The following is a 27,095-nucleotide window of genomic DNA, read 5'->3' on the forward strand; positions in this document are numbered from 1 at the left end:
CCTGGGCTGCTGGTTGGCGACACTGGCTGTGGCAGGGGGTTGAAACTGGATGATCATTGTGGTCCTTTACAACACAGGCCATTCTATGATTCTGTGAAAAGGTAAGGGAGGTGTTGAGTGAAGTCTGATTATAGCCTTTCTTTAGATGTAGATGGTAATGACTAGGACTCTCCTTTGGTGATGATCTTCGCCTCCTCATGTGGAAATTACCTAGCAGATTCACCCATACAAACATAGCTAACTACGTGTGAGCTGGATATCCATGAATTCATTGTGATTGGTATCTAATTAATAAAGTTGAGGAGCTGTACCTCTTTCCCTAAAGCAAACACTTATATTCTTTCAGTCACCTATGTCTATAGACTCCATGACATAAAATTAGTAGCTTTTTGTCATCCATTTCAGATGTACTTGGAACTTAAATGTCTAGTGTGGAATTCGTTTGACCAAAGACAGACATTTGGGACCATCTGAATTACTGTGGACTATTCCATTTGGACTTAGCAGATGGGAGTTTCCCATAGATTCTAAATTGTATCTGTGAGCCCCACATAGATAACTTGGGTACTCTGAGGTCTTTCAAATATCACTGGGCACAAGGCTATGTGGAAGTCCTATTCCTAATACAGACACAGACATTATCATGTAGACTCTTGTAGATGTTTGTGTGCATACAGTAACTGCAGTGCAGCATTGAGAACAGAGCAATAGTGAGCAGGATTTCTTTTTGGATAGCATACATGCAATAAGAGCATGAGCAATCTGTCTTGGAAATCACTGGTTTTACATGCAGCTTGTGGTCATATATTGCATAGCCTTCTTCTGGACACCCAGCAGGAATGTGCCTTTGTGCCTAAAATGATTTCAGGCACTTGCATTTAGTCAATCAATTGTGATCTGTAGGAAAATGCAGCTTCAGATTGACATATCTGTACTTCTGCATTTTACATTTGTGTTCAAATGAGATGTCTCAGATCTCTTCCTTTTATCCAGTCACCCAGTGGAGACCCGGCTTTTTGTTTTGTTCGGGGGGCTTGGCACTCCTTGCACCTGGAGTGGATGGTAGTACTCAGTAGTCCCTTATGTATATGGATGTTAGTTCCCTACTTTCTGTCAGACATGTCTAAATCAAGACTTCCCTTCTCACTCTTCCCAATATACTCATTTGGCCCTTAATTTAGTGATGATGAAAGATTTCCAGAATCTTTCAGTAAGATACAGTTTTCCTTAACATAACTCACTTCCCATTGTACAACCGCATTCCCACTAGGAAGGGATCAGGGAATTCGGTAGAAGGACCTTCCATTTCATGAACATTTGTCAACAGAGAAGTGTTACTGTGACTTCAGGTGCAGCCTGTTAATTGCCACTCCTTTCAAGACTGTTGCATTGGCAGTTTTCTGCTGATTTTGGTTCTGGCAAATCAACATGTGTACAAAGCTGGCTCAGATAAATCTGCATGAAGCTACATTGTGCTATATGCATAATTTTATCTGAAGATGGATATGTCCTGCTAGACAGAAGGAGTGTTGGTGATACTTTTCAAGTCTTGGAGTCCATCAGGGTGATAGAACGTTCCATGATAATCACTGACGTGAGAGGAAAGGTTGAGTTCTACAATTTGCTTTCTGCATTGGCCAGAGGGGACATTTGAAACTGGGGACAGGTAGCACTCCTGTTTTTCATTTTAATTTTTTTTCCAACACTTCTGTGGTATTTTCCCAACATTTGTGTGCCAGCAAATGAGGAAATCAAAGAGCTCATTTTCAGTTACCAGGTGGTATTACTGTAGGATCATTTGTGTAAGGATAACTTTCAATGTGTTGTTATTGCTTTTTCATTGTTTGTTTGTTAGTAATTCCTGCAGCCTTTTGCCTGCTGTTCTGGGAACTATCTACAAGCCTTGAGGAGTCATCCCATCACACACTAAACTGCCTAATGTTCTCCATATTCCTCATGGCTCTGGTACTAACCTTGAAACCCAAACATCTTTTGTACGCCTATCTAGGAGTATCAGTGTCAGACAAGGCAGGAAAATAATTTTGAATATTGTGAGTTTTTTCATTGCAGTAAGTGTTTTCATATGTGCAAGACTTACTTTTTTTCACATATGTGTATGGAATGGAGATATCTAATGTTCTCATTAAAGAAATTGTAATGGACTGTGATCAGAACTGAAACATTTGGATTTTTTTCTTATAATAGACCTGTTGCAAATCGTTTAGAGAAACTTTAAGAACATGGCTACTCATCTGTTGAAAATGGGTTTTTAACTTGTCGTGATGTACCTGTGCTTGCCAAACCCAGATGACACAAGATGTGGAGTGACAAGGAAACAAATGTTTAAGTGAGAAAACTGATGACTTGATCAGGAGTGCTGCCACTGGTATCATTACTTACCAGCAAAGATCTTTAATATTGGCCTAACCTCTATAATTGTCAGTGGTAGTTAATCCTACCAGAGGTAGGTAGCTAATCCTACCAGATTGGAGTCATGAGAGGTAAATCTGATAGAGCACTAGAGGATCCATCAGAGAGCACGTGGATGTATGAGACCTTGTTTACGGAGAGTGGAGTGTGAAAGTCACTGAAGAACTTCTTGCGCTCAGAAGTTGTCACACTCCACCATGTGTAATTCACCTCAGTCACATGTTTATCCCCTTATTTAAATTTCTTGCATTTTTTTCCTGTCATTTTCAATGTTTGCCATTTCCTTCATTTTTCCCTTGTCAGAGCTGAGCTCTAGCAAAGGGGAACACTTCCCACTTATTCTTCCGGCGCTTGCCTGGTACAGCAGTACTTCTCTTGGGAGGACATTTTATCTTAAGCAAATATTGAATTTCTGGGATTAATATACCAGTTGGTTAGGAAACAAACCAGGCCAGTTCCAAGAAGCATTTGCTTACTGATAGCAGGTGAGATAGCTAGTGCTGATTGGGTCTTGATGACTTCTAATTATAGAAGACTAAATTATAAATATTTGCAATCTAAAAATTTTGAGTCAGTACTTTGGTCCTAGCCTCAGTAAACATGGTTTTTTAGGTATTTTGCTCCTACCTAACTGCATGGAATACTGAGCACGAGAAAGCCAGATACAGATGAAGATATACCTTCACAGTCCTGAATGGGACATCAAGATGAATTTAAGTCAAATCCTGATGCAAAGGTAAAATTATCAGACTAAGATCTTTTTTGGTAGTAGCTAAGTTTTTGTCTATGTTTTCATATACTCAGACAAGCTGTTGCTTTTGGCTTTTTTTTTTCTCTTTTTTTTCTTTTGAGAACGGAGTTGCACATCCATGAAAAGAAGCAAGGAACTGCTTGCTGCCTTACCTATTCATGCCATAACTGGATTTATTTTTGCGTGCCCTTGTTGATGTTTATGACCACCTGAATTTTCCTGGCTTTTAGTGGGAGTTAAGCCTGTAAAGTTCTCTGGGTTTAACAAACAGCAGCCACAATTCCTCTCATGATGCCTAATTAAAGTCAAGAGGACTGGTAGAGTTTTTTTTCCTCTATGGCCATAATCTCTCTCACATTTTGTTCTGCCTTGGTTGTATTGCACACACGTGGCCTATGAAAGTGTGTGCAAGGTCATATGACAGACGACAGACTTTGACTATGGGGAGTGAACATACCTGGCAGTGGGCTCCACACAGCTCAGAAGCCTTGCAAACTCCTTTGCTTTCTCATTTCAGCTAAACCTGCCTGTAACATCTATGGAGCAGCCAAAAGCATCTCATCAAGTGGTTGAACCTGACCAGTGGGTCTATGAAGCCCATGTTACACGGTTCAAAGAAGTTCAGAAACTTTGCTGCGCTTTCCTCTATTGCAAAGTGGCCAACCCCTTATTAATTTTGCTCTTTAGTGGACATGGTGGTGATGGATTGAATGCTGGTCTAGATGATCTTAGTAGGTTATTCTGAAATCTTAATGATACTATGATCGTATTTTCCCCCTTCAAAACATAAGCAGCAAGTGGGCTGAAGCTGAGAACATTTATTGTAGTAGTTCACATTGGCAGAAGACCTTACCATTCTTGGGTGATGTTCACAATACTGCACAGCCCCTTCCTCCTCCAAACACACCCATTCAGCCAATCCTGTAGAAAAACAATCTGTTCATGTCACTAGAGCAGAATCAAGTAAATTTCACGATGAGGATAGAACACTATGATTTCTATCATTATTTTGGATAAGGAGATGGGAACATGGCTTACAAAGTAGCCTACAACAGGGTCCCAGATGCACTGCCATAGTCCTCAGTTAGAAGTGGAGACAATATGTAGGATTCACCCTTCATTGTAAGAAATGCTTGTATACAAGCACTCATCACTTCTCCCAGTCATTGGCTCAGTAAGAAAAATTGTCTCTACATGTATCTCTTGACTCTTAAATAGTTCCATATTATCACAGCTATAGGTATGCTACAACTATTTCTCCGTGTTGATATTTCATGGTTGAGTTGATTAGCTTTTCTCATCCCAGTGACCTAATGACTTCCTGAATGGCATCCCTATTGGTCAAAGCCAAAATAATTTGGAATTCATATGGGAATGATTCAAATGTGTGGCTATGGGAAAAAAACCACAACAATCCTCCTCTAAAAAATGCAGACGTCTGCAGTGTAATCACCAAGGATTGAGATGATCTTCCATATAAAACTCCTTGTAGGATATAGACAGAAGTAGGCACTTAAAATTAGTTTGACTTCAGACATTAACTTCATGAACAGTGCTCCTAACTGTACTGGCTAAGTTAAATATGTCTCCCTGGGCTATAAAGGGAGCTTCAGATGACTGGCTCAGACAACTTCGTCTGCACTGTAGACTCTCTAAAGTTAACTGAAACTCATGCCACTCTGAATACTGCTTTACCATTACAGTTGAGGCTTCCAGAGACTTAAGTCTCTTCCATGTTAAAGGAAGAGTTTGGTGTGAAAGCCTTTAAAGTCTTCTGGAAGAATCTGGAACATTTCCCTTTTCAGAGCAGAGAGTGACACTGGGGAAATCGTATTCCTCCATTAGTAAACATAAACTGTTTTGTAAACTGTGTAAAATACTGTAGCTGCAACTAAATAGTCCACATTACACTAACTTTCACCTGCTAAGGCTTTAATTTTTCACAGCACAGTTTGGTGAGCAGCTTCTTATTGAACTAAAGGCCCTACATACACAGAAAAATTATCGTGCCATCACGGAGCAATTCTTCTTATTGGCTGAATGACTATAATTCCTTCCATGAGCTGTAAAGCTACACATATGGCTTTACTGCCTCAGAGTTATTTTAATAAGGATTCCCCTTAGGGCTGTCCAGACGGCAGATGGCATCGTATGTGAAAATTAAACTCCTGAACTGAGGCTCCAAAACTATTACGAGGCTTATAAAATACACCTGGAGGCTTTAGGTGAAGTGGGAAAGCCAGGAGGTTCCCAGTGCAAACAGAAATTGTTGAATGCACAGATAGAAAAGGTCCCTTTTTGTTTCCCAGCATTAACCCAGTGACTGACTTGTCTCAGACTTGTTTTCATAAGTCCCAGGGCAGAGCTAAACGCTCTCTCATTTCTTGAGCTGCTGGTGCTTTGTGCCACATAAATTTAAAGACAAACCACTCTTTTTTGTTGTTGTTGCTGCTGCTTCAGTTCTGCTTTAATTGCTGGAGAGCCACTGTAGAGATGGTGCATAAGCAAAAGTTTTGCAGTGATGTTTGAAGAGTTTTCCCTTCCTCACAAAACCTAAAGAGTCTTGGAATAAGCAAATAGACAATGAATAGGGTCTGAACAGAAGAGAGGCAGATGATATCTGAACCCATCAACAGTAGTAGTAGTCTGCAGTGCTCTACATCATTTTCTCACCCAGAAATGCTTTTCTGCCAAAGTCTGTGCCTTTATCCCTCTCCTTTCACCTTCTTCCTGCTCTCTTGGTTATGGTTTCATGGTTAATTGTTGGTTAAGCATAAGGAGTGGGAGGTGGACAGCAGTAGATGTCTGCCCAGACCTTCAGGCAGTTTTCAGTGGCTGTGACTGTCTACTCATGAGCTGCTCCACAAATTAATATTCTTTGCATTTTGCATGACTTAGCAATATTTTGAGCACAGCAGATCTTCCAGAGCACTGTGGATTGTGCTGAAAATTGTGGGAAAAAAGAAAAAAAGAAAATGCTGAAACCAACTATTACTCATCCTGCAGTCAGCCATCTCTCACGTGAACCAAGAAAATGTTCCTGTGAGGATGGAGATATAAAATATAACATTCCTACCACCTTTTACAGCCCACACTGGCACTAGACCCTACTATAAGTGGTGTGATGGAGTTTGTTTTTCAACCTAACGGAGTATTCCAAAGTGGGATTTAAGACTCCTAAATTGAGATGCCTACACATGAGAAAGTGCAAATCCATAATGCAGTTGCCTTCAGCTGAGCTAATTTACTCTAGCTCCCATTATAGTCAGTGAGAGAATGCTGTCTGTACATGCACAAAGTAGCTAAACTTTCATGGAAGTCAATGGAGTCTCAACAGCCAGTAATCACTGTTGCTGTGGGATGTCTAGAGACCATGGCATACTGTAGAGTGTAGTCTAATGCAACTGCTTTGCAAGGCAGGGAAATGCTAACAGAGGCACTGAGGTGCTGGGGTTCACCTTAAATCATTTTTAGGAGACAGAGTAGGATGCAGCGTCCACAATTGCATGTCCACATGGGCCCCACCTTAAATCATTTTTAGGAGACAGAGTAGGATGCAGCATGTCCACAATTGCATGTCCACAGTATTACTATGTTCTTTGCTTGAACCTAGAGATCTCCTGTGTAAATGTCACAGGGTATCCCTTCTACTCTCATCACCACAAAGGTGAAGACAGCTTTAAGCTCTCTGTCAGCCCTCCATTTGTGTGGATGTTTCAGACCCAGCTCATTTTATTTAGACAGGTGAATCAAGCAATTACATGGATTTAGCAGGGATGCTTGCTAGACTCTGGTGCTGTGTTGACTAGCCCTCCTCTGGCTATAATATCAGCCCAGACACCAGCTCTCTTGCAGACATCCACATACAAAAACAGTGTTTATCTTACTCCATGAAATCAGTCCCACACCTACTGTGCCACACTAGTGGAGCTGCTCCTATGCAGGTGAAATAAATTCTTGCTAACATCTCTAGCCTCTTGGAAACATGGAAAATCAGGATTATGCTCTCCTATATTGAATGTTAGTTTGCAAAGAATGTTAAATGCATTGGGTACACTGAAAAGAACAGAGTACATAGAAAAGCATCACCCACATCCACAAAATATTATAGTCAGCTGTCAAGGCCTGTGTCAGCTTTGGACAGAGCCCGTGTTTATTAAATGTTCCTGACTTGACTTGTGGGTGTGTAAATGTTCCCACTTATAAAAAAGTAAATCTTGAAGCATTCACCACTGCCATTGTCTTGTGAACATGAGGTGCAGCACTCAAAGTCCTTGTCAGGAGTAGTTTTCACAGAGGGTATATTTTGCTTCCTGGAAGGAAGAAGGGTAGTTCAGTACAAGTAGTTAAAAAGATCTAAACTTTTCTTTCTCTAACCTAGCTTTGGGTGAATGCAACATAATTATCTATTGATGAGACAGGTATTCTGGGCTCCCACATTATCAGCATAGAGAAGTAGCCACTTTTAGATGTGATTCCACAGATCTGTTTTAGACTTCCATTTTAGAAGAGGATGAATCATGACTTAAACTCTTATCGAACAGCACTCCATTGAATCCTTCTTTCACTTACCTCCTTTGGAGCCAGTACCCCTGCCAAAAGAAATTCACAGTGAAAATCAAGGAAGATTTAGGAGATTACAACAGTTAGTCTTCTAGTCATAAACCAAGGGAACATCTCCCTTATAAACTGGGACCCATACATTAGTGTTAAGATAGGGAAATTCCAGTAACAGAAAGCAGAGGGAAGTAGTGGCAGGAATGAGAGACCATTTCTTTTAATGCCTGATTGCTATTTTCAGTAATGGTTTGTTGCTGACATCAATAAAGAGTTTTCCAGAAAAAGTGAAACCACAAATTTATGCCTTTCTCATCATTCCTTCACTGCACAGGAATATTCCCCCCTCTTTTAATTATCTCCAGATAATATCCCCTCCCCAAAGGATGGCAGTGCATTTGAGGATTCTTCAATGGGAAGAAATAAGCTGAAGTGACACACGCAGAACAGATAGAATAATGAAATCTGAGGGCATAAGATTTCACAGAAGATATTTCAAAGGATGTGGTTTCCACAGAGACATTCACTGTTTTTCTTGGCGACATTGTGCATTAGTCTTCTCCACACTCATTTACAACTTACTTTTTATTTTATCTTTAAATATGTCCAGACTTGAAGTGGTAGAGGAGAGGGCATGCCGTGAAAGCACATTTCTACTTTGAATAGCAAATTTCTCAGGTGAAATGCCCATATTTTTCCATAAATGATCTTTTTGGAATCTTGGGGAGTTTGTTTTTTTCAGCTTACATTGTGCTTGATGAACCAGTGCTAATTTACAGATGAACTGACATGGATTTGAGCAGATTAGTGCTGTAACTGAACAGCCTATACACCTATGGGCTGTATACCTACGCATATACATTGCATTGTCCATATGTTTATGAAGCTTAAGCTGAGGACATCAATATCTTCATTGTGGCAGTCAGATGGCATATGTTTAGAATTATCCAGGGGGCTTGATTTGGTGATAGACTCAGTGGAGGTATAGAAATTAGGCTTTAAAACACAGCTGAAGGAAAATGGATTGCAAATCCATAGAATTTTTCTCCCTTTGTTTTTCCAAGACAGAGTACAAGTCACGTGCCACATAAAATGATGTATTTACAATTCCTTTAGAGCCATGTGCCTTTATAGCAGCAAAGGGATGAGATCCAGCGTGAATCAGTGCTAAATAATAGAAAAGTCTCACAGCTTGAGACTCACGCTGTTGCCCATGGCTTTACTCTTCCCTACAATACAGGCCATGATTTATGAATTGGTGGATCCATACCATGGCCTTGGATAACCAAGTTGGGGAATTGTGATGTGGGAGAGACTTAAGTATCTTATTTGTAGGCTGGGAGCATGTTACCTTGCTGCTCCATGCATTCTTATTGAGAAGGATGAGGTGACTTCTAGTCTCCCTGTGCTGTGCCCTTATCATACAAAGTCTTTGAGAAATCGGTCTGGTAGAGACCTATACTTGCTACCAAGTCTCTTCATCTTCTTTATGCAGGGACAGTTTTACCTGTGTCATTCCTGACACTGTCTAATGCATTCTTCGTAGTCTACCAGCAGTGGTCTACTGGTGGCTCAGTACCTGGCTCCAATGCATCATGCTTTGTGATGCTCATGGATTCGTAAAGGTCCACAAATTCTTGATTTACAGTAAAATCAAAGTGAGTGAACATTCACAAAAATATGTGGGTCTAACACTTGCACCTCACTTTCTCTTCTGGTAAGCATGGATAATGACCTTTCCCTAGGACACAAGGGAATTTTGTAAGCAAGAGTATTTAAGACTTAGGAGGCTCTGTTCTGATGAGAGTCACGGGAACATCTTGATCAGACACAACTTGAATTCCCCTTTACTGCTCAGTTTTACCATCATGTGCCAGCAGAACAATCCTAATTCACTGGAGATATTTGCTCGAGGGCAAATAATGCAAGCAGTCTATTTTGAGCAGTCTATTTTGACTTTTCGCTAGCAGTATTCAGAGCAGAGACTTTTCCTTGACACACTTGCAGGACTTGCCAGGAGAAATTCCAATCCCCAACATATTTTATGCACCTAAATAAATACCATAACACGAATAAACTCCATTAGTAATTGCTGATTGAGTTCAAGCCCCTTCAGTTTTGTAGGGGAAATGTTTTATTATAAACTTCTGTGAAGTCTATCCTCCAACTTGGTTATTGACCTGAAAAAATTAAAATATTTCTGGCAGTGAAAAGTGCTAACAAGTGAATACTTTTCCATATTCTTTTCTAAGCATACCAAAACTTTACCAGTAAAATATGGCTGTTTCTGGAGTGAGAAAGCAGTAACAACCCAGTAGCAGTATTCTATGTTTTTATAGTGCCAGCTACCCAACAGACTCAATAGGAAAAGAGCATCATCCTGTGCACCATTCAGTTTGCTGGAAAGGGTTTCTTCTGTTGTTTTAGCTGTGCTCTGCTGAATTGTCCTGTACTGTATAAGGCTGCAAAATATCTCCAGTGTGAATGAAGTGAAAGTCTCAAAAAGGATAAGAAGAGAAAGTTCAAAAAAGGCAGAAGACCAACGACCGAGTATATGCAGTTGAACTATGAAACATTAAAATCTTCCTTTGTTGTTTTTTTTTCTAGTTAAAAATTTAAACAATGTCATTTTAGATATGTTCTTTAACCATCACACTTTTAGCTGTTTTAAAATGTGTCTGTTCCTTTTTATTTTTAATTATTAATTCCTGCCCAGAGTAGTGTGACCTTTCCCAAGAAAGGCTCTGATGAAACTGGTGCATTAGAATCATACAAAGCTGTTTGGGATCATGTTAAATGGTGGGAAGTTACCTTTCCAAAATTTATTAATCCAAATATTGAAACAGAAAGTGGCTCTTCTGCTAACGTAAACATTCTGAAACTGGAAATTGAATTTTCATCCTATGGGAAATATGGATAATTTATTACTTACAGACCTTCAAAACATGAGGGAAAAATCCAAAGACTCAAATATTAATAGAATGGACTTCTTAAAATTTAGGCTTAAGAACACTGATGAGTTTCAGATCAAATGAACAGGAACCTGGTATCTTCCCTAACTGTTGGAGTGCCTCCTAGGATCTCAAGTTTCCTCTTTTCTATTGTGAGCAGCAGTGTCTCCAATCTCCAAAATGCCCCATAGTTGTTTGCCATTTCATTTCGTTTCAGCTTGAGCTATAGGAAAGTCTTCGTTCTCATTCTCATACTGCACTAGTTCTATTCCCATACTATTTTTAAGGGGAAAAAAAAAAGTTAAAAGGAAAATCATTTTTTAAAAAATTAATTTCTGTAGTCATTGCTTCTTTGGGAATGTTCAACTTTTTCTTGTAAATCCCATATGTATTCATTTGACCATGGACTATATATGTTGGCCAGACTTCAGCTGGTGTATCCCCTTTGCCTCAAACTTTTTCTAATTACAGAATCACAGAATCACAGAATGGCCAGGGTTGGAAGGGACCTCAAGGATCATGAATCTCCAACCCCCTGCCACATGCAGGGCCACCAACCTCCACGTTTAATGCTAAACCAGGCTGCCCAGGGCCCCATCCAACCTGGCCTTGAACACCTCCAAGGATGGGGCATCCACAACCTCTCTGGGCAGCCTGTTCCAGCACCTCACCACTCTCTGGGTAAAGAATTTCCCCCTGATGTCCGACCTAAATCTCCCCTCCCTCAACTTAAAACCATTTCCCCTCGTCCTCCACATATCAACCATTTCAAAGAGTTGATTCCCCTCCCCTCTGTAGGCTCCCTTTAGCTATTGAAAGGCTGCAATGAGGTCACCCCGCAGCCTTCTCTTCTCCAGGCTGAACAAGCCCAGCTCCCTCAGCCTGTCCTCACAGGGCAGATGCTCCAGTCCCCTGATCATCCTAGTGGCCCTCCTCTGGACCCTCTCCAACAGCTCCCTGTCTTTTTTGTACTGCGGGCTCCACACTTGGATGCAGTATTCCAGATGGGGCCTCACAAGAGCTAATGTTCCCTGTGTCTTTTGTTTTTAATTTTGTATAATATAAGAGAGAACACCTTCTTGTCACGTGAGCAGTTCCTTTCCTGCCAGTCAGCCTAAACTCACTACTGGTAGATTTATGACATATAAAAATTGCTGATGCCCTATTCTAAGTCAGCCTTGGGAAAGAAAGGTCATCATATTTCTCCTTAATCCATCATAGTATCTCACAGATTTGGGTCTTGATGACTTCTAATGAATGCTGTATGAAAACAGATAGTTATTCATAGAGAGGTGAAATCAAGTATTCCTTTGCAAATCCCACCACCTTCAACAATGAGCTTGTTGGAAAATCGCAGAAGCAAAATCAACATTTAAAGACTTCTTCCTTACTCTGCTATATCTCTTTGTATGATGCCTTTTGTCAAAGAAGTTTTGTCCCACAAATGCTCATGCATGACAGAGTGTCCATTCTTAATGTGCTTTTCTGATACCAACAAGGCGAGCGCAATTTGAGCTTAGTACTTGGACCTTGGAGTAGAAGACAGGAAGAAGTGAGGACCATCCTTGTAGACCTTCCACTTCAGAAGTCCCTGTCACCTTGAGGATCATATGCAATAGAAATTGTTGCTGAATTATGGCAGACAAGTCGGGCAGCAGCCGTAGCATTAGGGGATGAATGCTCAAAGCCCTCAAAGAAAATTCTTCCTGCACTGTCTTTCTGTTTAATCCTTACCCACACTGCACTTAATGTTCCTGTTTGTTCTTCTGCAGCTCAGAAGACTTGGTTCTTCCCAATATGGAGACAGTCATTTCAAAACTTATATAGTAACCACTTCTTTTCATAGACTTTGCAGGCAAGATTTGGTGAGCTTCCCAACACCGGTTAACAAATGAACAAGAGCAATACACTTATGTGTTCAGAACTGGATATGATGTGACATCTAAACTTGTTTTTCTTCTAGGGATATCATGACAAATTATTCTCCTCTTGTTTATCTCAGCAGACTCTGCAAAGCCATAAAGATTATTTGAGTCACTCTGGATTTGCTGTGGGACAAAAAACACAGGATGTGGCCAGATCCAGCAAACATACTTTTCAATCAGATTTACATAAAATCCACTCCTTCACCCGCCAGACACACACAAAAAAACAAAATAATAATCATATCGAAACAGAACTGATTGTGAAACCTCCTTTTGTCCTGTGAGAATTTCAGATTTCAGAAGTTTTACCATCAAAACTTGGTAATTCTTGCAGATCAGTAATCCGTGAAGAATTCACCATTGGTGTTTCAAGATATTTTTCATGCTTTAGGTCCTTTTAATAATGGAAATAATGTAAAAATAGAGTAATAAGCAATGCAAAAGCAAGAGCAATTACAAAGCAAAAATTAAACATTTCCTTCAAAGAAACTCAAAGCTGTATACAACAATTTCAAAACACATTTATTTATGCATGTGTTTATGCACGTAGGTATTTACTTATTAAGAACCTGAAGGAAACAACTGCAGCTTGGTGAATCAGGCCTCTTTCTAGGAAAACATGTTAGCCAAAAATTCTCAATGAATTCTAATACACAAATTCCATCGTTCCTCATTTCCCGAACATGCAACTGAGAGGAAGAGAGAAAAGAGAGAAATTTGTGAAGTGTTGCCAATGGAATGTAAAATCCCAGTTTCAGGCTCTTTTTCTTTCTCCAGTGACCTAATTTGCTCCTGAAAACCCTCAGCCCCACTCTCAGTTGCTCTGCAAGGGATGTTCTCCGCATGCAAGGGCACAAGCAGGTCTGCTTGGATGTCTTGTGGAGAAGGAGTGGTAGTGGAAGGAATTAATGACTTGATGTGATCTACAAGAATTCAGCATGAACCTGAACCTCACCTGGCATCCAGATCAATGGCCTGAGCAGAAGAGTAGTCATCCTTTCAATTCTTGTTCACTGTTTGTGCTTGTGGGATAGCACTGTATACACTACAAAGTAGTTGCTTCTGCTTTCCCCCCCTTTTTTTCTACACTTTCAACCTATTCCTAACCTGATTGATTCAAAATGCAGAAGGAAAATGGAATGGAAACTTTCTTATTAAGTAGTTTTTGGGAACATTTGAGAGAAGTGCTCAAAAATTCCGCTGCAGTGAATTTTCTCTGAAATGAAGTTAGAACCCCAACTATAAATCAGGCTGGATTCTTTTCTAAATCTAGGTTTACATTCATCACAAAATCAGTCATTTGCTTTGTCTCTGAACAGAGAGTCCAGGATTTCCAGACCATTTAGACACTCTGTGATTGAAATGGTTGTCTGTAACTCGGAACTCAAACAGAATGAGAGCTTAGTTGCCCTTGCTGTCAGTATTTCTTTACCTCTTCACAAAATAGACAGAATTTTCCCCATGTGATCAAAGGATCTTTAGATATCCAAACTGCATGCTTAATCCTGGAGCAGGACGTCCATCCATACAGAGGTAGCCCAAAGGTGCAGCATGATGAATCAGGAAGGAAATGACTCCATGAGTTTTGAGAGGGAACCCAACCCACACATCCTCCAGCAGAAAAAAAAATCACATTTTGCAGGTTTATTTTCCTGGAAAGCTCAGTTCAGAGGCCATTCGAATTTAAATAGTCTGTTCGGTTTGAATTGGCTTTCTACCAAATGCTGGGCATTTTCTGCATCGGACTAATTTCATTATAGAGAACATTAAGATGCTCTTTTTGCTCAAATATTTTCTTTAATTCAGAAGATGGCAGAAATCATAGAATCACAGAATGGTCTGGTTTGAAAAGGACCGTAACGATCATCTAGTTTCAATCCCGTTGCTGTGGGCAGGGTTGCAAACCACCAGACTAGGCTGAGCAGAGCCACATCCAGCCTGCCCTTGTATGCCTCCAGGCATAAGACAGAAATGACATAATCAAAAAATGAAAACACGGAGCCTAATAATTAGTTAACTAATTATGGACTTCATCATGGGATTGCTCTATGGCATTTGAAGGAAGATGCCTGTCCATTACATTCTGTTTGGCTTAAAAGTTCAGATCTAATACTAAGAATGTCTTTATGTACAAGACAGTGACTGAATATTTCCACATGATAATAATAGGCAGTGAAACCCGTGGAACTGCATTTTGCTGACCTGAAGGAATGCACATTAATGGCAAAAAGGGGAAAACTGCATCTCTGGAGAGTGAATCAAATCCTTCTGGATAAAGTAATTATAAAGAAAGGAGCAACCAGTGGGATCTCAGTTGCACTGCCACAGTCATGCTCTTTATCTTGACTCTCCAATTCAGACCACAGAGAACCTGTCCTGAAGACATATGATCAGATCTACTCTCCTAAATTCTGAACTAATCAAGGGATAATGCATAGGTTGGAAAGACTTCATTTCACCTTACTTTTCAAAAATCATATATTCTGAAGAATACTTAAGTACAATGCTTAAATGCAAACACAGTATTTTTCAGACTCTGCTTGGTTGTGGACAGATATTTCCCATTCAGATGTAAGTATGCTTGATGCATAATGACACACTGAAAAATAGGAACACGGAAATTGAACATTTTAAGGCAGTAATTCACCTCAAAGAAACTCCTTTGTAAAAGCTGATCTTTTCTGTCAGATAATTACAAGGTCCTTTAGGACAACAAAGACTTCAGTGAAGAAATTCAAGCAGACTTGTATCTTCTGTAGGGCAGGAACCTTGCGAAGAACTTAGCTCATCCTGAATCACGACCTAAGCCTGGAAGGAAGCAAATCCTGAAGGCTGCTACAGTGAGGGAAACTGGAAACGACCTCTTGTTGTCAGATTTCACTCATTCGTTTTAACCCAATGTTTCCCCAAGGCTGCAGAACAAATTCCTTCTGTGCAGGAAGTGCTCGTGCTAATCCAGAGGTTCAAAGCCTGTATGAGGAAATATAATGCTTCCTCCAGGGACTTTTCAGAGGAGAGTGGCTGACCACAAGAAAACAAAAGCTCCTGCAGCTGATCGTAAGCCTATGTGAGAGGGCTGTTGAGGAGTCACCTAGGAATGACTGCAATTCCTGTTTATGAGTCAGCAGGGAGGGAGCAGCCCAAGTCAGAGTTTGGGAGATGCCTGCACTGTCTGCTTCTTTTCAGACCATGGGAACTCTGCAGGGAAAATAATGAGATGTGAGGTTGAGGAATGTGGGAATTCAATGTTCTATAGACCATGCTTATTAGTTCCCTGCTAGGCATGACGACACCTGCAGCAAGCAGAGATGTGAGCTCTGATCCAGCATTGCTGTGTCATGTTAAGGTAAGGCACTTTGACTTTCTTCCACATCTTGGTCTCCAAAGAGAGAAAAATCTTGTGGGTGTGAATTGACTCCATCTATGTCTGTGTAATGTCTATTTTAGTTGAATTTTCTTTGAATTTTCCCAGACAACTGTTAGATCAAACCTATAATCTCATTCCACTAAGAGAAAATAAGTTCATTCCACTGGATTTAAAGGATTTTCTTCTAAGCATCTTTACCCTTCCCAACACAAAACTAAGGGCTGAGGCTTCAAGTGGAACTCCAGTTCTTTATAACAAAAAGATTCAACCCTTCTAGATGTGCTGGTTTGATTGTGGATCTCTTCTGAACTGGTATATTTCCCTAGGTAACTGGTACCATGTCGGGGTGCTCTTACACTTTAAAGCACAGATAAATTTATAACATCTGAATAGAATCATGATAAAACATGTCAGGAAGAGATTTCAAGAAAAAACAAACCTCATTCTTTTGTTCTCCTTTCAGAGTAAGCTGGACACCTGCTTTCTAACCTGTTAAAACCTGTTTTTAGAAGCTCCCTACAAACTTTGACATGTGTAGGTTGGACAAAGAATTCAGTTCATGACTGTTTGAGAAGTATAGTAATGATATTTAAGAATGTTTTGACTTATTTATCAGCTTTGTCTTCTAACCTTTCAGACAATTAACCTCTGTTGTTTTGTTTTATTTCTCCTTCTGTTTGATTTTTCTTAGTTTTGGTTTCATCTCAACATGGATTGAACATCAAGGGAAAATTATTCTCCCACTTAGCTTTTATGCAACATGAACAAAGGTGTTAGAATGTGATTTTCAGAAAATAAGTCGTAATAGTTCTAAATCAATCTGTGATGTCCCCATTGGGATTACACAGGCTGGTCATGTCTAGCTTGAAATCTGGGCTGAAACCATTACAGCTCAATTGAAATCAAGTTTGCAAATGTATTTACTCAGACTGAGATCCATGGAACACAAACACCCCAGGCCTAATAGTGCATGGAAAATAGAAAAAGCAATTCCTACTCATTTACTATGATAAATGATCACCTCAAAACCCTAATGGCTGTGGTGTTCTATCAACATGTTCAGCTCCTATCCAGCATCAGGTGGATGGTGGTGGTGGATGAGTGCAGAGCTCAAATTGTGCTCTGAACAATTTGTTCAGGTTCTGGATAATTTAACGAGCTTGATTAAAGGCTAAATAAATATTGGTTTTGCAGTTTGCTCACCAGATTTGCTCTTGGATAAAAGAGGCTACAAATACTGTTGCACTGGCAACAGGAACAAACAGTTTAAAAGATCCGTTCAGACTGTGATGAAAGTGTTTGAAGAAAAAAATTTTGGTGGAATCGTGTTTTGCTCTAATGAAAACCCTCTGTTCTGCAGTACCTGAAGAAAATCAGCAAACTCTACTCCTTACAACTTCAATTTAATTGTCAATTTAAAGGAGGAAGTCACTCAACAGGCCCTATGTAACAGGTTACAAGCTAAGATAAGCTCACTTCTTTCAATTTCATATTCTTTGGTTTTGATAAAATTTTCAGTGCTGAAGATATCTGGATGCATACACATAGTTTAGTAGAATATAGTTATATTTACTTACAATTTTTGCAAATGAGGGACTATTCTTGTAATGCTCACTTCATCTTCACTATATACATATGTATTTTTGCAGTGAAATGTATGCACACCCACAAAGTTGTGTCAGTGAATGCCTAGTTCATTTTTGCACTAAAAAGCCCTCCCAGTACTTTCAGCTTCAATTGAAGGAGATAGAACTTCAGATAAGATACTATCTGCTTTGTCCTGGGCAAATTTGAGTAGTAAACTGTAGAAACTGTGGTCAGTATTTGTTTCTTTAACCTAGCAGCTGTCTTGTGCTGTGAAATCCCTATTCACAGTGGGTAATGATTACAGCTTCATAAGATAATGCACAACCTTCATGCCCTTCACACCCTTTTCTGCTGCTTCTGCAGTTAGTTCAGCATTACAAGACTGCACGCTCTCCTTTACTACATGCACCAATCTTAAAGCTTGGATAGATATCAACTTCTTTCAATTTTTTGTTGCTTCAAATTCAGTGTTTTTGATTTTTTCCTGTATGTTAGTGTAAAATAACTTCACTGGAGTTATACCAAATCATGGCCAGCTTATGAAATGTCTCCTACTGCTCAAGAATGAGGGATATTGGTTTATACTCAGAGATAGGCTCCATGTGTGTTCTTAGCAAGGAATATAGAAATGCTCAAAACTGCAGTTTAAGTTTTCATTTTTTGGAGTGTTCTGCTGGTCCTCTTGGCTTTTCCTTTGCCCCCTGAATAACCTTTGCTACTGAATGGGATGCTGTCAGGCATTGAGGATGGGTGAGCTGTTCTGAGATGCCCCAGAAGAGGGCAATCATGTAAATCTAGAGCTAGGCATCAGTTCATTTCTGCTTACCATGTTGAAAAAAACTAGCAATTTCTAAGACATTCAGTTTAAATGTTCCTTTGGCTCTGAAATGTCAATGGCTCTGAAAAGTCCATAGGTGGCAGTGGTGGTGGCCACTTCTGAAGGCAATGGAACAGTTTTTAGATCTGGCCTTAAAAAATATGGACCAAGACTCATTCCTGTCTTGTATATTACAGTCCTTCTGATGAAGTCATATTGGCACAATAGTGATGCTTAGTGAAATGTCTGTCTTGTTTGGTAGAGTTGTTATCTAATTGTTTCTTTGGAGGAGACTGAGGATACCTTTTTCAGCAAAACGCACAGGAACACCCCAAAACTTTAAAAAGCAAAGCCAGGTGCCTTACTTGTGCCAGCAGTGCTGTGCTGAGTGGCTGGAGGAGACATCTGTGTTTGTCACCACCATTGACGTGTAGGATGGCTGGTAATGTTTTCTCAAGTCCTGAATCCTCAAAGAGAAAAAGGTGGTTTATCTCTTAACTGGGAGCTTCACTGGAGTTTCATGGTGTACATGTACACCTACATTGCAGACAGTTGCTTGGTGCTGCCCAAATTTCAATCTACACTGACAAGTGAATAGGTCTTCACGCTTTTCATACATCTTTTAGATGTGGAAGACATCTTAAAAAATGGGGCTCCAAAGCACAAAAATTGTCTCCCGAGAGACCTCAGATATTCTAATGTTAACATGATGGCTGTCCTGTGCACATTCAGATTTTCTCTAGCATTACAGTGAAGGGCTCACCACACAGCATATACATCGCTTACCAAATTACTCTGTTTCAAGTAGCAGACTTGCTGCCCTAGAAAAAGAGTTTATATATATATCCTACATTTTTTCTAGCACTTCTTATTCCAGTCCTTGATCCCTCAGTTATGATCCCTAGTCCTTGATCCCTACGATAAGATCTTAATTGCAGTTCCAACACATAGCAGCTAGCTACTGTCCAGAGGCTGGCATCCTCCGTGTAGAGGTTAATTCATGACCCTATTGCTGTTTCTCTCTTGGGACTTGGTGCTTATACCAACCATATCAACCAGCAGCTGGGAAGGTTTTGCTTCATGAACACTGTTCTGTGTCAAAAGAAATGCTATCAGATTGTTAGGTTTAAGCAGTTGGATGAAATGCAACTGCCCACCATGTGTGAGGCTGAGAAGGAGTCCTGTGAACATTAGTGGTATCTCAGTGTTGGATTTAGGCACCTAAAACCAGCAGGACCATCAGCTGTGAGAGCTAAAACACAAGAACTCCTTAGGGCTGCATTCATAGACTCTGTAACCGACCATCCTGTCTTTGGATCTGGGTCTGGAGGGTCAGCTCTTTTGATCAAAGCCACACACTGTCAAAAGTATTATTCTTTTTTCCTCAGTTGGGCAAGTTGCCCAAACTGTGCCCTCATTTATCCTGTAATAACCTTACAACATCAGCAAGTGCCTCCGTGGGGATCTGAGGGCATTTAGCAACTCTCAGAGGGGACTGAGATTTTGCCAGGCCTGGCCCTAGAGCTTTATTTTTCTACCAGAAACACTTTTTGGAAATAGAAGCTGTCAGTAACCCAGATGGGCTGAAGGTTGATAGCAATTTGGTTTAATAGCTCCTTGTGGCTGTTTTTTTTTGTTGTTGTTGTTGTTTTTGTTTTGTTTTGTTTTGTTTTGTTTTGTTTCTTTTTTTAACCTCTGTTTCTTAATTGAAATGGAAAGCAAAAATTCCTGTCAGCATGCGTGCATCTTCTAAGATCTGCCAACAGCACCACATGGCATTCATCACATCTCACAAAGTGGAGGTTCTCTGACAGCCTTCCTGGGGTTGTTAAGAGGAGAAGATGGTACAGGCACTTCTACATGTCATAGAATCATAGAATCATTGAATTGCTCAGGTTGGAAAAAACCTTAAACATCATTAAGCCCAACCACAACCGAACCATACTACCCGAACTCCAACAACCCTCTGCTAAATCCTCTCCTTACTGAGAGCTGTAAGACACTGGTTGGAGTTAGAAAGGAATGGGTGGGAAGAAAGATCTTCTGAGATCACAGCAAGATTTACAAGGGTATTTTTCCCAAGCTCGAAATAGATAATTTCCATAAACTCCATGCAACAAATAATGTGAGGTCTTGTGACTGCGGAATGTCTCCCAAGAGATGTCTGTCTGCTATGAACCTGCTAAATGTCCCTCAGTGATTCATTTTGCATCTCCAAGCCCCAGTTTCAGCATTTATAAATTAAGCAGAATGGTAACAACTTTCCAGTGTTTTGAGGAGTATTTACAATACAGTTCAACACACAAGACTGTTGGCAAGTTTTCTGATTCTTTCTGCTCTCCAAATGCTCAACTGCATGCTATTGGCTTAACATTGCCTCTGCACCAAAATGCTGAGAATGATAGGGCCTGCGTAGTGCTTTTCTAAGGGGAAAGGGGGAGTAAAAAGAATAAAAGAGAGACCCAAGAGACGATGTTTGGGAGTTGCCCAGCTGTGTTTCTAATGTTGTGTCTCAGATGCTGGTCAGATTCCAAAGGTAGAAGTTCCATCCAACCCTATCTGGAAGGGAAAAGAGCCACTGTCAATAAATACGTTTGGGGTACTTTCTCTCAATGAATTTGGAGAGAACCTCTTATTTATTTTTTCAGGGAAGTTCTGAAGCAAGCCAGCTACAGGCTGCAGCTGGGGTCAGGACTGTGTTTGCCAGCTCCCTGAAGAAAAAGTTTTCTCTGGGAGTTTTATCTAAGCTACAAAGCCCATTCTGAACATGGTGTCCAGACCCAGCTGCTACCTTATCTGAGTTAGGAGAACTCTCTATGGTTCAAGTTATAAGCAAGAGGCTGGCATGAGAGGGCATGCCCTGAGGATGTAGAGATGAGATGTGCCATCCATATGAAGAAGGCCACCTCTTCTCTCTCTCATCCAAGTTCTGTGGACTGTACTGTGAAGAAAGAAAGAACAAGCAAAGTTCCAGGACGTGCAATGAGAGTTTGACTGGAGAAGCATGAACCTGTAACCTGATTTAGGTGACATTTTCCCAGGATGACTCTCGTGCAGCAGTCAGGTTGGATTATCACAGCTAAGCCCAGCTCAGGGCTGAAAATTTACGGATTTGCACCATGATCTAGAGGAAGATTTTCCATGCAAGATTTTCCTTTGCAAATCTACACCATCAGTGCCTTCCTTGACATTGACCTTATTTTGGGCCTAGATCTTGGTTGTGTTGAAGCCAAAGAGAGGTTTCACTCTTGGCTCCAGAGAGGTTAGGCCAAAGATCATACCTCAGTGAAGTTTCCAAGCCTGAAAATGAAACAGAGCAGTAATGCAAAGGAATTGCTGTTTTCTATAATTGCCTTCATTGCTGACGTTCTATTTTTCTTCAGTCAATCAACTCCTGATTTAATTATACTTTTGGGGGCCTATGGACACCAGTGTTTGCAGGGCTGAGTCCCTAAAGCATTTACAATTCCGCCTTGTTTTTAAATGGACTAAATTGTGTTGCCTGTTAAAACAAATTCACTTGTCAAATCTCTTTCTTCAACAGCCTTGCCTTACACCTCGCCTTGACAGTGTAATAATGTCTGAAAAAAGCAACCTAAAGGCCACTTTCTAGCTACAGTCACCCCTCAAATGAACAGCAGTAAGGAGGCAGGGAAGTCTGAAATACCAACCTGCACTCTGGGATAGTATAGCAGTGCTCAGGACCATTTGTATCACTTGCAAAGACTGGGGAGAGTAAGTGAGCTTCATGCACTTGAGAAAATACTGGAGAAAAAGAAATCAAGGGGAACTGATGGAAATAGTCCATGCATATTATTAATGGGAGGAGACAAGCTGTGTTCTCTGATCTTGAAGGTCTTTTCCAACCTGAGCAATTCTATGATTCTATGATTCTGTTGTCAGTGTGAAGTTTGGGGCTCTGGGATAGTTAGGCTGCTTGGCGCCTGATAAATCTTCTGCTTTACCCTGTCTAGGATCTGAATGTGTCTGTCTGGCCCGGAAGATGTGGTCCAAGGTTTCTCAGCACAGAGAAGGTGGAGGTAGGGGAGTCATCATCCTTGGAGGTGTTCCAGAACCATGGAGATGTAGCATTGAGGGTCATGGTCAGTGGGCATGGTGGGGATGGGCTGGGGTTGGACTTGGGGGTCTCAGTGGTCCTTTCCAACCATAATGATTCTGTGATTCTAGGATTCTATGATCATGGCACTAAATGCAATATTCATGGCATTAAGTTCTATATAAAAGGAGAGAAAGGATTAAAGTCTTCACGTACAGAGAGAATTAATATAGGAGGAAAGTGATTATACTGGCAGATAGCATAGTGAAGGATACAAACACAAAGTGTTTGTAGACATTCATGACAGAGCTGCAATTTTAACTCATATGCCTTCATGTGTGAGCAACTGCTCTAGTAAGGAAACTTGCAGCAAGAAAAGGAGGTTGAAGTTGAGAGAGTGGAGAGCACTGGACCAAAGTGAAAGTGTGCATTTAGGTGCAAAATCAGGTGATTTGGACTATGATATTTTTTAGAATCACCCATGCTGCGATACTTGGAAAGGTGCCCCTGGTCACAGCACAAATAATGCACTAAGTGAGTTGTGTTACAGATCCTTCCATGCCCAGTTCAGCCTCTCTGTTGTCCTCTTCACCTCTCATCCCTGTCCCTGCAAGGCAGGTCACACTGCAGCAGGTTCTGCCCTGTACAAAAAAACAAACTTACTGGGATCTCAAAAGCATGGGATGATCTTTGTGTATCTTTGTGACAGCAATGGGGAAACTGAGGCACAAAGAGATTATCTGAGATGCCTAAGCTAATTTAGCAAAATCAGAAAAGAAGTCTGTTTTCTCCTGTATCCCAGTAAGATAGAAATGAAGGCTTAAGGTCTGCATTATCACCCAGTTTCAAATGCAGCTGTAATGTACAAGAAGAGGGGCAGAGCTCTGAAGACCTGACATGACCACATCCTATGACCACATCTGCTGTGCGACCTCCTCAACTGCCATCTTTTTGAAGCCTTCTCTTCAAGACAGAGACCCAAAGAAATGCCACACACACAGCACCTGGAGCAGCCAAAGAGTTAAATCACTTCCCATCACCGTTTGTATGGGATACAGAAACAACTTTTCCTACTGCATCCGCAGCTGCCAGCAGAACTCGGTGACAGCTTTATAAATCGCACCTGAAGCAAATAAAAATGCCACGTCCAGAATGAGCCCTTATCTCTTCTTGTTTGTGTTTGGCTATTTTGTTTCTAAAGGTCACGGGTAGAAGCAGAAGGAGCCGTCACTGGGTGATGTATGTTGTCTTTGGCACGGAGCGACTGATTTTCTGTTAGGGCACAGTAATACAAATGTGAATGGAAGAAGTGGGGGAGAGAAGAGGTGAGAAAAACCGTGAAGCAATCAGTGAAAGAAAAGAAGGAGGGAAAAAAATAAAAAGAAAAAAAGAAATGTATTTGCAATAGCCTGCAAAATACATGGAACACAAAACAGCTGTTAAGGAAAAAATGGGAAGAACAGATGAAAAACAAGGCGTTCAGCCAGTTCTAAGTTTTGGTAAATGATGGAGAACCATATTATTATGTGTCCAGGAGGGAAAGATTCCCTTTTGTCTGATGCTTCTTATATCTCATCTTAACCTACTGTAGAAGCTCCCCACATACGTTATCAGGGATCATCATAAGAGAAAAATGTGAGTTTACTCACATAATCACTAATAGTTCTGCATGGAAAGGAGGTGGGAAGTGGGAGAGGGTACTGTTACAGACTCATTACACTTGCTCAGCAGGAAGTAAGAAGGTTCAGATCTGAGTTTGTTCCTTGATGATCTACACAGCGTCTCTAAAATCTTATGTCTGGGCTGGGTCATTGCTTTCAGAAGGGCTTTGATTGCTAAGATTTAGATGATGCAAAGCTCACTGCTCTGTGGGGAAATTATTTCAGAGCTTAATATCCCAGATTATAAAAAATGAGGAATTTAGTTGAATCTGAATGTACCTAATGTTAACTCTGTGTCAGTGAAATTTAGAGCACCTACCTGTACAACAACATTTTGCCCAAGGAGGCTGTGGATGCCCCATCCCTGAAGGCATTCAAGGCCAGGCTGGATGTGGCTCTGGGCAGCCTGGTCTGGTGGTTGGAGACCCTGCATGTAGCAGGGGGTTGAAATTGGATGAGCATCCCCCAATTCAAAGAAAAATAATTTGACTAAGGTCCCCTAAGTTCTGGCGCTGGAGCAACCGAGCAAGCACAAGTAGGGCCAGTTTAATATGCATCAAACTGGACACCACAAACATTATTCATTTGAGAAAAAGTAAGCCAATTCATGTCCAGCTCAGGAACTCAAAGCACTTTGAAAACATGAAGGAATTAAACCACATGTCCTGCCTGAGGTAGGTGAAGTATTTTTATCCCCATTTTACGGCTGGGTAAACTCAGACAGCGAGAGGTTAAGTGACTTGTTCAGTGTCACAGTCGGTTGGGGAATGGAAGAAGTGAAGCAACAGGAAGAACCTGACCTGGGGCATGTGTCTGTGTGTGCATGTCTTTATGCACACTTGCTCAGTAGTTTCTTTCCCTATAAACCATGTAGCTCTATTTCATGGAGTTGCAAGCACATGCCTTGTACAGGGTGTTGGAATGAAACACATGGGTGAAAGAATAAAGATGAGGTCAAACAGGAACATAAGGACAAGTTGGCACAATAGCAGCTGGATAAAAGGATTAAGGAGTCGGCTGGGTTGTAGAAACAGGAAACACTGTCTCTGAAGTGATTGGAATTAGTTCAAAGTGCCCTGCATGGGATGTAAAAGCCCTGGGCTTTGAGGGGAGCAGGCAGGCCCAGCATACATGCTTAGATGTGGCCCAACAGAGCTAGCAGCAAGATGAATCAGCAGCTCAAGCCAAGACTGTGAAACCAAGGAGCCTAAATTCAGTTTCTCACTTCTTGCGGTGCTGCCTTGGGTGACTTGAGCAAGCAGCTGGCCATGGTGTTCAATTTTTTTTCTGTCAGAAGTCTAGAATGGGCATGAATCAGCTCCCTACACATGGCCAAAGGCCACTGGATGTGCCAGAAAACGTCTGCCAGGCACAGGCCTGGCAGATATGACACAGGACTTACAGAGGACGCAGCTCTCTGGAGCAGTAGCTGAAGGTCTTGTTGATACTCCATGGCACTAGATGCCTCTATCTACCTGAGTCTTCCTTTTGGTTATACAAGTAGGTCAGTGTGTCCATGTGAACTAGAGCTATCCAGGTATGCATGGACAATTGCATTTGAGATGTCCTCACTTTCAGCTGCTGATCCAAATGGCTTCAGCACTGTCATTTCTTCCAGCTCCGTCTCAATGTATTGACAGTTTTTCCTTGCTAGGCATCTCTCACTAGAGAACTGAGTTAAATCTCTAGCCAGTACAGCCATTGGCTTCCGAAGTGGTGTCTGTGTTAGCCTACGGGTCACCCTAAACACCTAAGTTTGTCTGAGACTGTCTTTTCGAAAACTGTATGGGGGGCAAAGCAACACAGAGGGCTCTAACCTGCTTCCAGCTGTTTCAGCTTGAGAGCTAAAAGGCCCTTACAAAATCAAATGAGTCCCACCTTTCTCACTTTATTGCTCTATTAGCATTTCCAAACTTTGAAAACGGCTTATGGTAATGACAATGGAAAATTAATGCGACTTGCACTCTCTATTCAGAGTTTGAGTAGCTGCAAATGCTCCACCGTTTGCTTAAAGAAGAGAAATTATCTCAGACACGCTTTAAAACAAATCAGTGGAGTAGGATCGTTGCCTGGACTTGTGAAGGGATTTAGGAAGGGATGCTCATTAGCCAGGACAGACAGCCTGCTACACCAGTAGGACATGGAAGGCCAACTCTATCTGTAGTCATTTGCTATTTAAGTCACATACCACTCTGAAATGTGGACAAAAATAAGTTGTTCTCGTTAAAATAAGCTCAGTCAGTGGAACAAAATCTATTTAAATACCTCATAACCAGAAGGGAAACTAAGTTGTTAAATGCTTTCAGTCAGACAAAGCAAGCAGAATAGGTATGTTGCTTAGGAGCAGTGCTAAATAGCCCCTTGAAAATGGGCACTACCTTATGTATGCACACATCCATGATTGTTTGTGAAACATTAAATCCATATTTTGAGAGCGTTTTAGATATGAAGTATTTACTTCTTTATTTTGTTTTAAATAATACTCTGACACCTAAACGAAAACAAAATCCCACTAGTTAGGTTAGCTGTGGAATAAAATAATTCCAAACCAAAGAAGTAACTCTGGAGACCTTTTTATTTCAACAAGAAAAAGTGGAACAACTGATGTTAAAGTAAACTTTAAATAATTCATCACTCTTCCTTCTGCTTCTACTCCAAACGCATCCTCACTCCAGTTCTGTAAGGCAGATACAGGCAGTACCACAGTTGGATTTAATCTCTAGAAGTGGGTGGCTGGTGTTGGTGCTACTACCTGGGGGATGTGATCCAGTCTGTGTCTATTATCAGATGTTATTAAAGGTCTTCTATTAAAAGATATGTCTATTAAAGTTATTACAGCACTAAGCTATGCTTCAACAGGCCTCTAATGCAGAGGCTGCAGTATCCTGTATGGTGTAACATGATAAGCCCATTTTAGCTCTCTTCTTCCACATTATCTTTACATTGCATGATCATCCTGGGCAGAAATTATTTTTACACAACACCTAAGGAA

At 40.8% G+C, this 27,095-nt stretch overlaps 1 long non-coding RNA gene across 1 annotated transcript; it reads left to right on the forward strand.

Annotated features, from left to right (window-relative positions):
- The first annotated feature begins 3,027 nt into the window (after positions 1-3,027).
- Positions 3,028-23,598, forward strand: LOC122189791. Its single transcript, XR_006181971.1, has 3 exons — positions 3,028-3,166; positions 22,360-22,425; positions 23,286-23,598. It is a non-coding gene; the product is annotated as an uncharacterized LOC122189791 (long non-coding RNA).
- The last annotated feature ends 3,497 nt before the right edge of the window (positions 23,599-27,095 follow it).

The sequence above is a fragment of the Lagopus leucura genome, unplaced genomic scaffold, assembly GCF_019238085.1.
Source record: "Lagopus leucura isolate 7727_CA_CO unplaced genomic scaffold, USGS_WTPT01 Super-Scaffold_100157, whole genome shotgun sequence".
In the NCBI taxonomy this organism is placed as follows: domain Eukaryota; kingdom Metazoa; phylum Chordata; class Aves; order Galliformes; family Phasianidae; genus Lagopus; species Lagopus leucura.